Consider the following 13,502-nt stretch of genomic DNA (forward strand, 5'->3'; position numbering starts at 1 on the left):
ACTTGGTTGCTCTTACCTCCCAGACCAATGACCCAATGTGGGGTTATTGCTCCAACTGCCAAGCGTATCACTTGCAATTGTCAACTTGTGGACTGGAGAAATGACCACCGTATTGGTTCATGGACCCAGTCAGCTCACCTTGAGCTGATCTCTATCCCCAACTCCTTTTATTACCAGGGCTTGACAGGCCCCACTCCCCCACAAGGCCCATCGTGACACTTTGGGCCTCTGGGACCAGTGTCAGCTCAGACCCTGTGTCCAATAGTCCTAGAAGTGTCTGGATAGTCCTCTTTCCTCTGATAAGTGGCAGTCATTCCCTTTAGTGAAGGACAACAGCATCATAACAGTACATATAGTCACCTCCTTGTTCTCGGATCCTTCCTCCTTAGGACTCATCCACCTCTTCAGACAGTGGGGCTGGCCTCAAACTTCCTCAGAACCCGGAACTGAAAAAGAGATTTTGACTTTTTCCTGGGACAAACACCCTCCTTCTCTTGCGTTCTTGCCTTTTTCTGGCTGTAGTTGCCCCTAGGAAGATTTGCGGTCTGAACCGTCTTCTCAGCTCCTTGCCAGTCAAGTACTCTTGACTGCTCCTCTGACCTTGCCGGTTGTTACTGGAGATGTGGTCTCCTGGTGTCTCTTGGTTAAGAGTTGCCCTCTGCCCTCTATTGCTTCAGAATTCCATCATGCCAGGGGACGGTAATGACCCGAGGCTGGGACCACTTTCCTTCCATCATCCGCCTCGGCCTGGGGAAGCGAGCAACCACTGAACTTCTTAGTGATCCTGGGGCACCCCTCACCAGAACACTCTTGATAGCTTTGGTGAATGGTGTGTCCTCTTGGCCCTCCCGCGGAACGTAACCATCAGGCGACATGACTGGCCTCACATTTTCTATCCGTTCCAGCATGCCTGCATCACTCAAGCTTTTGGTTCCTTCCTCTACCATCTACCGGTCCAAGGCAGGCATTTCCACTTCTGTTCATGTGGGCCGTCACTTTCGTAAAGCTTCTAAGGGCCACCTTTGGCAGTGACTTTCCACCATCTCCTGGAGTCCTTGCCAGCGTGTTAAATCCCGTGACATGAGAAAGTGCCTCCGCTCAGTAAAACTTGTTTATCCAGTCTTATATTTCAGTCCTATTAGTCCAGCACTCTCAAAATCCAATCTCAGGAATATTCCCCTGCTTCTGCCAGTAGAGGGTGGGTGGCTATTTCTTGCAACTCCCTTGCTGTGTAATTTCTTTTCTCCCGTATCTGGCTTGGCATATCCCCAGAGAGGTTATGGAGAGGAGGTGGGGTTTTCCCTGGGAGGGGCACCTGTGGCTTTGTGGGGCAGTAGACTCTAGCATCTACCAGCACAGGGAAGGTGCTAGCTCTTGCTAGGTGAGGAAGGGCCACCCTGCAAGCACTGAGGCCTCAGGGGGCGGGTCCCTGGAACAAAGGAATCAAACGGTACATTAGAACATATCTATTTAACACAAAAGATGGTCATCATGGTGGAATAGAGGAACAAGAACATGAGGAACGTATAAAACTCACAGAAAATAACAGGTGTAAATCTACGTATATTATGAATGCATTAAACACTTAAATCTAAAGGTAGAGATTGTCAACCTGATATAAGCACAGGATTCAACTATATGCTCTCGACGGGGGATACACTGTAGATTTAAGGGCATAAACCCACTGAGAGTACAAGGACAGGAAAAGGATACACCAAGAATTCAGCAACGAAAAGGGTACTCTAGTGGCCACAATAATACCAGACAAAGTGAAGCTTTAAGACAGAGAATGTTACTAGAGACAAAATTGGACATTGTTCAATGACAAAAGGATCCACTGATCAGGGAGATATAACAGTTTTAAACCTAAATGCACACAACAACAGAGCTTCAAAATGTATACAACAGAACTTGACAAAATTGATGGGAGAAATAGAAGAATTCAACAATAGTAGCTGGAGGCTTTAATACTCCACTCTCAAAGAGTTGATAGAAGAACTAGACAGAAAACTAGCAAGGATATAGAAGACTTGAACAACAGTCTCTATTAACTCAAGCTAGCTGACATCAGTAAAACACTTCATTCAACAACAGTGGAATACTGTTCACATGCTTTTCAAGTCCATATCGATCATTTTCCTCGATAAAACACATCGAGGGCTGTGAAACTAGTCTTAATAACTCTAAAGCGATGTAAATTATGCAAAGGGTTTAGCCCTATGGTGTTAGAGGTGTGCGAGAGACGACAGTATCGCTTAAGAAGCCTTCAAGGAAAGTAATGATCTTAGGGAACAGCCAGCTTTCGGTTAAGCAAGAAGATGAGGCGAACCTCTAGAGAGGTTGAGGATTTGGTGGTACTCGCTGGTCACGGACCATCTTCACTCTCACCTGATGACCTTGCTTCCCATTTCCCTGAGGACATAGGGCACTCACAAGAAAACTTCTCTCCTTCCTCATAAATGTTTTCCTCTCTTTGGGATCATTTGTATCAGCATACGGTCACGTCATTTCTCCTAACTTGAGAAACTCTCCTGATCCCACTTTCCCTTTGAGCTACCTTACGTTTCCCTGCTCAGCTTTAAAAGAAAAACCCCTGGAAAACAGTTGTGTGTACTCACTGTATCAAATTCCTCTCCTCCCATTCACTCTTCCTCTTCTTCTTTTTTTTTTTTCATTTAACAAACCTTTATTGAATGCTTACCATGTGCTAGTAAGTGTTCTAAGACCTGGGACTATATCAGTGAACAAGACAGATCAAGTTCCTGTTCTAAAGGAATGTGCATTTCTGTCATAGGCCTATCAGCAGTATTTTCCAAATCTTCAAATATGTTCATTCCTTTCTTCTTGCAGATCGCTTTCCCAGATCGTGCTCCAACCTTTATTGGTTGCCAAGGGTGCTGCATCGATCGAGAACATCCCTTTGCCAAGGCTGTAAGTGGGATCTTCTGTTTACTGGAACCCATTTTTTTTTTTTAGTTTACTACAATGTTTTTGACAGGACACCTCTGCCAGGAGCATTCTGAGAGGACGTATATGGGAGATGATTTCTTTTGAGACTTTGCAGGAGCAAAGTGTGTCTTTATGTCCTACTTAATTGATAGCTAGATATGTAATTTCAGGCTGGGAATTTTCACTAAGGATATTAAAGGCATTAATCCACTGTTTCTTTGCCTTTCAATGTCACTTTTGAGAAGGCTGGCATTATGTTGAATGCTATTATGTTTCCCTGTCCTTTCTATGTGACCCATTAAAAGTTTTTTTAATACAACGTATTTGAAATTATTATAGTAAAATAATGATTGTTTTTTGGTTTTCAGTATCATGAATTTTAACATGTGGATACATTCATATAACCATCACTACAATCAGGATTCAAAAACGGTTTCATCGCCCCCAAAACCTCCCTCCTTCTGCCCCTTTGTTGTCAAACTTCCTCCCCATCTGAACCTCTGAGAACCAGTGATCTGTTTCCCTTCCCTATAGTTTTACCTTTTCCAGAGTGTTGTACAAACATAATCATACTGTATGTAACCTTTTGAGACTGGCTTGTTTCATTTAGCATAATGCATTTGTGATTTATCCAAGTTGTGCACATATCAATTGTACCTTCATTTCTATTGCCAGGTAATACGCTAATGCACGGATGTACCAGAGGTTGTTTATTCGTTTATCTATTGAAGGACATCTTGATTGCTTTCAGTTTTTAGTGATTATGAATAAGATTGCTACGAACATTCATGCACAGGTCTTTTTAGTAAACATAAGTTTTCCTTTATCTAGGGTAAGCTCCCAGGAATGGGATTGCTGGGTCTTATGGGAATTGTATGTTCACTTTTCTAAGAAAGTGGAAAACTGCTTTCCAGAGACACTGCACCATTTCCTTCAAATCTTCCCCCGTACTCCGTATTGTTGGTGCTTTTTGTTTCAGCTATTCTAATAGGTGTGTAGTGGTATCTCATTGTGGTTTTAATTTGCATTTTCATAATGGCTAATGTTGAATGTCTTTTCATGTGCTTATTTGCCATCCTTACATCCTCTTTGGTGAAGGGTGTCGAAGTTCTTTTCCCATTTTTTTAATTGAGCTATTCATTTACTTACTTTTGCATTTTGAGATTCTTTGTATATTCTATAAATTCTACATCTTATTTGGATGTGTAATTTAAAAATATTTTCTTGTAATGTGTATTTCTCTTTTCATTCTCTTAACAGGTGTTTTTGAGAATAAAATTTTTTAATTTTGATGAAGTCAATTTAACACTTTTTTTCTTATGATTTCTTATAGTTCATGCTTTTGGTGTTGTCTAAAAGTTCTGCATCTATTTCCATGTCATGAAGAATTTCTCCTATGTTTTCTTCTAAAAGTAATATAGCTTTATATTTTATATTTACATATATGACCTATTTTGACTTAAGTTTTAAATAAAGTGTGAGTTATAAGTTCAAATTATTATTATTATTTTGCATATGGATACCTAAATGTTGCAATGCCATTTTTGAAAAGACTATGCCTTATCCAATGTTTTTCTTTTGTACATTTTTCAAAAATCAGTTGGCAGTCCTATTTCTGGAATCACTCGTGTTCTATTGATTCATGTGTCTATCTCTTCACTAATATCACATTGTCTTAATTATTGTAGCATTATAGTAAGTCTTAAAAGCAGGTAGTGTAATTCCTCCAATTATGTTCTTTTAAAAATTGTTTTAGTTATTCTAGTTGCTTTGCCTTTCTATATAAATTTTAGGATCATCTTATCTATATCTACAAAAATCCTGCTGCTATTTTAATTGTATTATATTAAATCTGTAGATTAGTTTGAGGAGAATTGATAACTGTACTATGCTGTATGTTCCAATCCATTAGTATGGTATGTCTTTCCATTTAATTAGGTCTTCTGGGTTTCTTTCATCAGCATTTTGTGATTTTCAGAATGTAGATCTTATATATATTTTGTTAGATTTATCCCTAAATATTTCATGTTTTGGAAATATTGTAAATTATATTGGTTTTTAAATTTTTGGTTTCCATTTGTACATTTATCGTATATGGAAGTACAATTGATTTTTGTGTAGTGATGCTGTACCCTATTATCTTACTAAACTCATTTGTTATAGGAATTTTTTTATAGATTTCATAGGATTTTCTATGTAGATAATCATTTTTTCTATGAATACAGACACTTTCATTTCTTCCTTTCCTATTGGAATGCCTTTTATTTATTTTTCTTGAATTATTACACTAGCTAGGATTTCTAGTATGATGTTGAATAGGAGTGGTAAGTACAGACATCCTTGCCTTGTTCTAGATCTTAGGGAGGAAACATTCAGTTTTTCACTATTAAGTATGATGTTAGCTGTAGGTTTTTTATAGATGCCCTTTATCAGGTAGGAAGTACCTTTCTATTCATAGTTTGCTGAGAGGTTTTGTGTGTGTGTGAGGAAGATTGTCTCTGAGCTAACATCTGTTGCCAATCTTCCTCTTTTTGCTTGAGGAAGATTGTCACTGAGCTAACATCTGTGCCAACCTTCTTCTATTTTGTATGTGGAATGCTGATGCAGCATGGCTTGATGAGCAGTGTGTGTAGGTCAGTGCTTGGGCTCCAAACCCACGAACCCCGGGCTGCTGAAGCAGAGTGTGTGAACTTAAACACTGCACCACCAGGCCGGCCCCTATTGAGAGTTTTTATCTTGAGTGGATGTCAAAGGCTTTTTCTTCATCAGTTGTCATGATAATGTGATTTTTCTTTTATAAACAATTAATATAATGGATTTACTTGATTATTTTACAAACATTGAGCAAGGCTTGCATTGCTGGGATAAACTCCACTTGTTTGAGATATATTTTTCCATGTATACATTGTTGGATTTGATTTGCTAATATTTTCTTGAGGATTTTTATGTCTATGCTCATGAGAGTTGTTGGTCTGTAGTTTCTTGCTTGCTTCCTTTTTTATTGTCTTTGCTTGGTTTTGGTATCAGGGTAATGCTGGCCTCATAATAGGAGATGGGAAGTGTTCTCTCCTGTTCAATTTTGGGGAAGATAGTTTGTAAAATTGATTTTAATTCTTTAAATGTATGGTAGAATTCACCAGTAAAACCATCTGGGCCTGTGGTTTTCTTTTTTGGAAGGTATTTACCTATGAATTCATTTTCTTTATAAGAGTATTCATGTTATCTATTTGATCTTGGATGAATTTTAATAAGTTGAGGTTTTGAAGATGTCAGTCTATTTCTTCTGAGTTGTTGAGTTTATGCATATTGAGTTATCCATAGTATCACATATTTTTTTTTCTATTTGATGAATATCAATATATTTTCTGTATTCCTGGGATTTGGAAATATCCCAGTAAGGTGATTTTTTATGATGTGAATTTTGCTGCGTACTTAGCATACTCTTTCATCCTGAAGATTTGTGTCCTTCAATTCCAGGAACTTTTCTTGTCTGGTCAATTTTGGCTGCATAACAGAATGCCATAGTCTGGGTAGCTTATAAATGACACAAATTTATTTCTCACTGCTCTGGAGGCTAGAAAGTCCAAGATCAAGGCACCAGAAGATTTGGCATCTGGTGAGAGCCCGCTTCCTGGTTCATAGACAGCATCTTCTCACTGGGTCCTCACATGGCAGAAGAGGCAAGGGAGCTCACTGGGGTCTCTTTTATAAGGGATCTAATCCCATCCACGAGGGCTCCACCCTCATGACCAATCACCTCCCCAAAGCCCCACTTCCAAGTACTATCACATTGTGGATTAGGTTTTAACCTATGAATTTTTGGGGGACACAAACATTCAGTGTATAGCATTGTCTTATTTTTATCTCCCCAGAGTTTTCTTTTTTCTCTCCTTTTAGAATTGCTAGCTTTTCCGCGCTGCCAAACCCTCTACCTTTCACAAAGCCAAGAGCACCCTTGCTAGAGCTGCAGACTGGATTTTCTGGATTGAGTATGAAAGTTTCTTATCTTTTCTCTTCTATTATCCATCTCACTGTCCTCTTTCCATTACTTCTGGGTTATTTCTGCAACTTTAGTTTTCAACCTTTCATTTGAAGTTTCTTGCTTGTTTGTTTGACCTCCGTCTTCTATTTTAGTTTCTATAAGCTCTTTTTATTCTGTTTCTCTTTTAGAGCATGGATGCAGCATTTTCTCTCATTTCTCTAGGATATTAACTAGAGGTCTTGGGGTTCATGAGTGTTTTTTTAAAAAAATGTTTTTCTGTTCCCCATATTATGTCCATTTCCTCTGGATTCCACTTTTCTGTTTGTTTTGGTTTCTTGTATATTGGAGATCTTATTCAAATACCATAGGATCCCTGGAAGTCCATTAATATTAAATTTTGAAGCACTAAAATGCTGCCTGGAATCTGCATTTGTGTAAGCAGTGTTTGACCACACACTCTTCCACCACACACTGCTAGTGATTTCAAATTTGACCTACTCTTCTTTCTTTATTTTTTAAACTTTTTTATTGTGAAAAGTAATGCACATAAGATGATCACCAAACTCAATGAATGATCAGAAAGCAAACACCTTTGTAACCATCACATAAGTCAAGAAATAGAACATTCCCAGTACTGAGATGCTTCCCCTGTGTCCCTTCTCAATCAATTTGGCTCACACTTACCCAAAGGTAACAGCTATCTTAACTTTTCTGGTAATCACTTTCTTTTTCTTCTTTAGAGTCTTACCACCAGTAGTAGGGAGCACTCTTAAACATTAGAGCAAATTTTTTCTCTTTTTTTTAACTTTATATACATCGAATCTTACTGTATATGTGGTTGTGGGTCTGGTTGTGTGGTAGACAGAATGAGGGCCCTTTAAACATGTCCACGTTCTAATCTGTGAAACTTGGGACAATGTTTGGTCACATGGCAAAGGTGAATTGAGGTAGCAGATGGAATTAAGGTTGTTAATCAGCCAACTTTAAGATAGGGAGATTATTCTGGCTTATTTGGGTGGACTCACTGTAATCACAAGGGTCCTTAAAAGTGGAAGAGGGAGACAGAAGAGCAAGAACCAGAGAGATGGTAGCATGAGAAGGACTCAGTACATTTTTGACTTTGAAGATGAAGGAGGCTACAAGCCAAGGGCTGCAGGCAGCCTCTAGAAGCTGGAAGTCAAGGAAATGTATTCTTCCCTAGAGGTTCCAGAAGGAACAGAACCCTGCCACCACCTTGATTTCAGCCCAGTGAGACCTGTGTTGGACTTCTGATCTCCAGAACTATAAGGCAATAAATTCGTATTAAGCTACTTAGTTTGCGGCAATTTTTTATAGCAGCAATAGGAAACTAATGCAAGTTGCTTTTTCTCAGCATTATATTTTTGAGATTTGTCCGTGTTGTGATTGGTAGCTATAGTTATTCATTTTCATTCCTCTATAGCAGAGGTATGCAAACTATGGCCCACAGACCAAATCTGGCCTGGTATCAGTTTTTGTACGGTCTTTGAATTAAGGACGATTTTTACATTTTTGAATGGTTTGAAAAAATTACACGAAGAATAATATTTTGTGAAATACACACTTTAGTGTCCATAAATAAAGTTTTATTGAAACAAAGTCACCCTCATTTACTAATATATTGTCTATGGATGCATTCATGCTACAATGGCAAAATTGAGTAGTTGCAGCAGAGACCATATGGCCTGCAAAGTCTAAATTATTTACTACCAGGCCCTTTATGTAAAAAGGTAGCTGACCCTTTCTCTGTAGCTGTGTTGTCCAATAATACTTTCTGCAATGACGGAAATGTTTTGTATCTATATTGTACAATTGGTACCCATTAACGACATGAGGCTATCAAATATTTGAAATGTAGCTAATGTTACTGAGGAACTAGATTTTTAAACTTTATTTTAATTAATTTAAATGTAAGGAGCCACATGTGGCTAGTGGCCACTGTTTTGGATACTGCAGCTCTAAAGTGTTCCACTGTATGAATATGCCATAATTTATTTACCCATTTTACTGTTGATGGGCATTTGGGTTGTTTCCAGTTTGTCAATATTATGAATAAGCCTCTTATAACTCTTCTTGCATATGTCTTTGATTCCACATATCTGTGACCTTTTGTATATATGACTTTGTGAATATACCATGAACAGCATGTGAGAATTCCACTACTTCTACATCCTCACCAACTAGGAAGTGTCAATATTTTTTATTTTAGCCATTCTGGTGGACATTTATCTGTATCACATTGGAGTTTGCAGATGCATTTTCTGGTTCCTAATGAGGTTGAGAACTTTTTCATATATTAATTGTTTCAATGGTAGGACCTAGAACACTTTATTTCCGTGAACCATCCCTCCTAACTTGCATGCTACTGTTAAGTATTTTAACTTTCCTCAGATATTAAACCCTACAAGATATTATTATTATTATCATCATCAGTAGTCTTTTTTAAATTTCTCTCCTCCTCCTCTCATTTATCTTTTTCATTTTCTTCATTCCTTCCTGAATCTCTGACTTCCCATCTAGAATCATTTTCCTTATGCCTAAAGAAAAACCTTTAGTATTTATTTTAGTGCTGGTTTACTGATGGTGAATTCTCTCAGGTTTTGTCTGTCTGAAAATGTTGTCATCTCAACTTAATTATTTAAGGATATTTTTGCTGAGTATAGAATTGTAGGTTGGCGGTTATTGTTTTTCAGCACTTGACGATATTATTCCACTTTCTTCTGGCTTTTATTGTTTTTGTTGATAAGTCAGCTATTAGTTTAACTATTTTTCCTTTCAAGTTAATCTTTTATCCTCTGGATTTTTCTTAGTTAAAAAGTTTTAAAATCTGTTAAAATATACATAATGTAAAATTTACTATGTTAACCATTTTTTTTAAAGATTTTATTTTTTTTCCTTTTTCTCCCCAAAGCTCCCCGGTACATAGTTGTATATTCTTCATTGTGGGTCCTTCTAGTTGTCACATGTGGGATGCTGCTTCAGCGTGGTTTGATGAGCAGTGCCATGTCCGCACCCAGGATTCGAACCAACGAAACACTGGGCCGCCTGCAGCAGAGCGCGTGAACTTAACCGCTCGGCCATGGGGCCAGCCCCCTATGTTAACCATTTTTAAGTGTATAGTTTGGTAGTGTTAAGTACATTCATGTTGTTGTGCAACCAATCTCCATAATTCTTCATCTTGCAAAACTGAAACTCTATACCCATTAAACAATCCTCCTAAGCTCCTGGAAACTACCCTTATTCTTTCTGTCCCTATGAATTTGGCTATTCTAGGTACCTCACAGTGGAATTAGGCAGTGTTTGTCTTTTTGTAACTGGTTTATTTCACTTAACATAATGTCCTCAAGATTTATCCATGTTATAGCGTGTGTGAGAATTTCACCCCTTTTTAAGGCTGAATAATATTCCATTGTATGGATATAAAATATTTTTATTTTATTCATCTATCAATGGACTCTTGGGTTGCTTCCAACTTTTGGCTATTTTGAACAGTGCTACTATAAACATAGGTGGACAAATACCTCTTCAAGACCCTGCTTCCAATTCTTTTGAATATAAACTCAGAAGTGGGATTCCTGGATCAAATGATAATTTTATTTTTAACATAGATGAACTTTAATATTTGATGAACTACCACACTCTTTCTCTGGATGTTTTTAAGATTTTCTCTTTTCTTTTTGTTTTTAGCAGTTTCTCTATAAAGTGCCTAGATTTGTTTTCCTTTTCATTTATATTGCTTGTGGATCATAGGGATTCTAGAATCATGTCTGGATATCTTTTCTCAATTTTAGAAATTTATTTCTACAAACACTTATGCTCCATCCTTTCTCCTTCTGGGAGTCCAAGTACACACACGTTAGACTTTCACACTGTATCCCTTTGTCTTTTACCCTATCTTCTGTGTTTTTTATATTTATGTCTCTCTGAGATTCATTCTGGATATTTTTCTAACCTATCTTTGAGTTTACTAATTCTCTCTTCTATTGTATTTGATCTGTTATTACACTTATCCACTGAGTTCTTAACTTTACATATTGTAATTTTTAGTTATAGATTTTCCATTTGGTTCTTTTATTATAGTTTCCTGTTCTCTGCCAATATTCTAAAACTTGTCATTTATTTCTTGAATATATTAGCATATAAAATACTTTTGCTTTTAGTGGAATGGAAATACGTTAATGATACAGTGTTGAATGAAAAAAAGTGGGTTTCAAAACCTTATATGTAACACACAGCTAACATCATACTCATGGCGAAACCTTGGAAGCTTTCCCCCTAAGATCAAGAACAAGACAAGAATTCCTACTTTCACCACTGATATTTTAAATTGTATTATAAATTCTAGCCAGAGAAATTAGGTGGAAGAATAAATTAAAACATACAAATTGGAAAAGAAGAAGTAAAACTAATTCTATTCCTAGATGACATGGTCCTATATAAGGAAATCCCAAAGAATCTGCAAAACAGCAAAGATGCAGGGTACAAGATCAACACTCAAAAATCAGTCGTGTGTCTATGTACCAGCAGTGAAAAATCAAAAAAGGAAATTAAGAAAACAATTCCATTTACAATAGCATCCAATAGAATAAAATATCTAGGGACAAATTTAACCAAGAAGGTTAAAGACTTAAATACTGAAAACTATAAAACATTCCTGAAATAAATTAACTATGACACAAATCAGTGGAAATCCATCCCATATTCATGGATTGGAAGACTTAATATTGTTAAGATGCCAACAGTGCCCAAAGCAATCTACAGATTGAGTGCAATCTCTAGCAAAGTTACAATGACCTTTTTTTCAGGAAATGGAAAAGTCAATCCTCAAATTCATATGGAATTGCAAGGGACTCCAAATAGCCAAAACAATCTCAGAAAAGAGGAATAAAGCTTAAGAACTTAGCGATTTAGAAACTTATACAAAGCTAGAGTAATTAAAGCAATGTAGTCCTGGCACAAGGATAGACATATAGACAAATGGAATAGAATTGAGAGTCTAGATATAAACCACCACATCTATGGCCAATTAATTTTCAACAAGGGTGTCAAGACCATTCAATGGGGAAAGAAGGCTCTCTTTAACAGATGGTGATGGGAAAACTGGATAGTCAAATGCAAAAGAGTGAAGTTTGACCCCTACCACATACAAAAATTAACTCAAAGTGAATCAAACACCTAAATATAAGTATTAAAACGACAAAATTCTTAGAAGAAAACATAGCAGTCAATATTAATGACCTTAGATTTGTTGATGCATTCTCAGATATGGCATCAAAAATAGGGGCAACAAAAGAAAAAATAAATTGGACTTCATCAAAATTAAAATTTTTGTGCATCAAAGGAAATTATTAAGTGAAGAGGCAACCTATAGAATGGGATAAAATATTTTCAAATCTTATATCTGATGAGTTTAATATCCAGAGTATACAAAGAACTACTACAGCTCAACAGTAAAAAGACAAACAACTCTATTAAAAATGGGCAAAGCTTTTGAAAAAGCATTACTCTAAAGAAGATATACAAATGGCCAGTAAGCACAGGAGAAGATGCTTAACATCGTTAGTCATTAGGTAAATGCAAGTCAAAACCACAGTGAGATACCACTTCACACCTACCAGGATGGATATAATAGAAAAAAACCCCAGAAAATAGCAAGTGCTGGCAAAGATGTGGAGAAGTTGTACATTGCTGGCAGGAATGTAAAATGGTGTGGCTGCTGTGAAAAACAGTCTGTTAGTTCCTTAAAAGATTAAACACAGAGTTGCCACGTGACCCAGCAATTCTACTACTAAGTATACACCCAAAAGAATTGAAAAAAGGTATCAGTTACTTTTACACCAATGTTCATCACAGGATTATTCACATTAGCCAAAAGGTGGGAATAACCCAGTGTCCATTAACAGGTGAATAGATAAACACAATGTGATATATAATACTATGGAATATTATTCAGCCATTAAAATGAATGAAGTACAGATACATACTACAACATGAATAAACCTTGAAAACATTATGCTAAGCAACACAAGAGGACAAATATTGTATGATTCTACTTATCTGAAATATCTAGAGTTGGCAAAGGCATATAGACAGAAAGTAGATTAGAGGTACCTGGGGCTTGGGGAAGGTGGAAATGGGGAGTTATTGCTTAACGGTGATAGGGTTTTTGTTTTAGATGATAAAAAAAAGTTTTGGAAACAGATAGTGGTGATGGTTGCACAATATTGTGGATGTAATTAATGCCACTGAATTATACACTTAAAATCATTAAAATCACAAATATTATGTTATATATGTTGTACTACAATAAAAATAATTCCAAAAAATGGTCAACTAGCCCAAAAGAAAAGATAAAAAGAGGGGAAAAGAAATAAAGAAAAGACATAACAAATTGAAATCAGCTAGCAACATGATAGATTTTATTTCAAACATATCAATAATCATGTTAAATGTGAAAAATCCAAATACACCCAGTTAAAAGACAGAGATAGTCAGATTGGATAAAGAAAACAAGACCCAACTATATGCTGTCTGTAAGAAACCCATTTTAAAT

Source organism: Equus asinus, chromosome X (assembly GCF_041296235.1).
Source record: "Equus asinus isolate D_3611 breed Donkey chromosome X, EquAss-T2T_v2, whole genome shotgun sequence".
NCBI classification, from domain to species: Eukaryota; Metazoa; Chordata; class Mammalia; order Perissodactyla; family Equidae; genus Equus; species Equus asinus.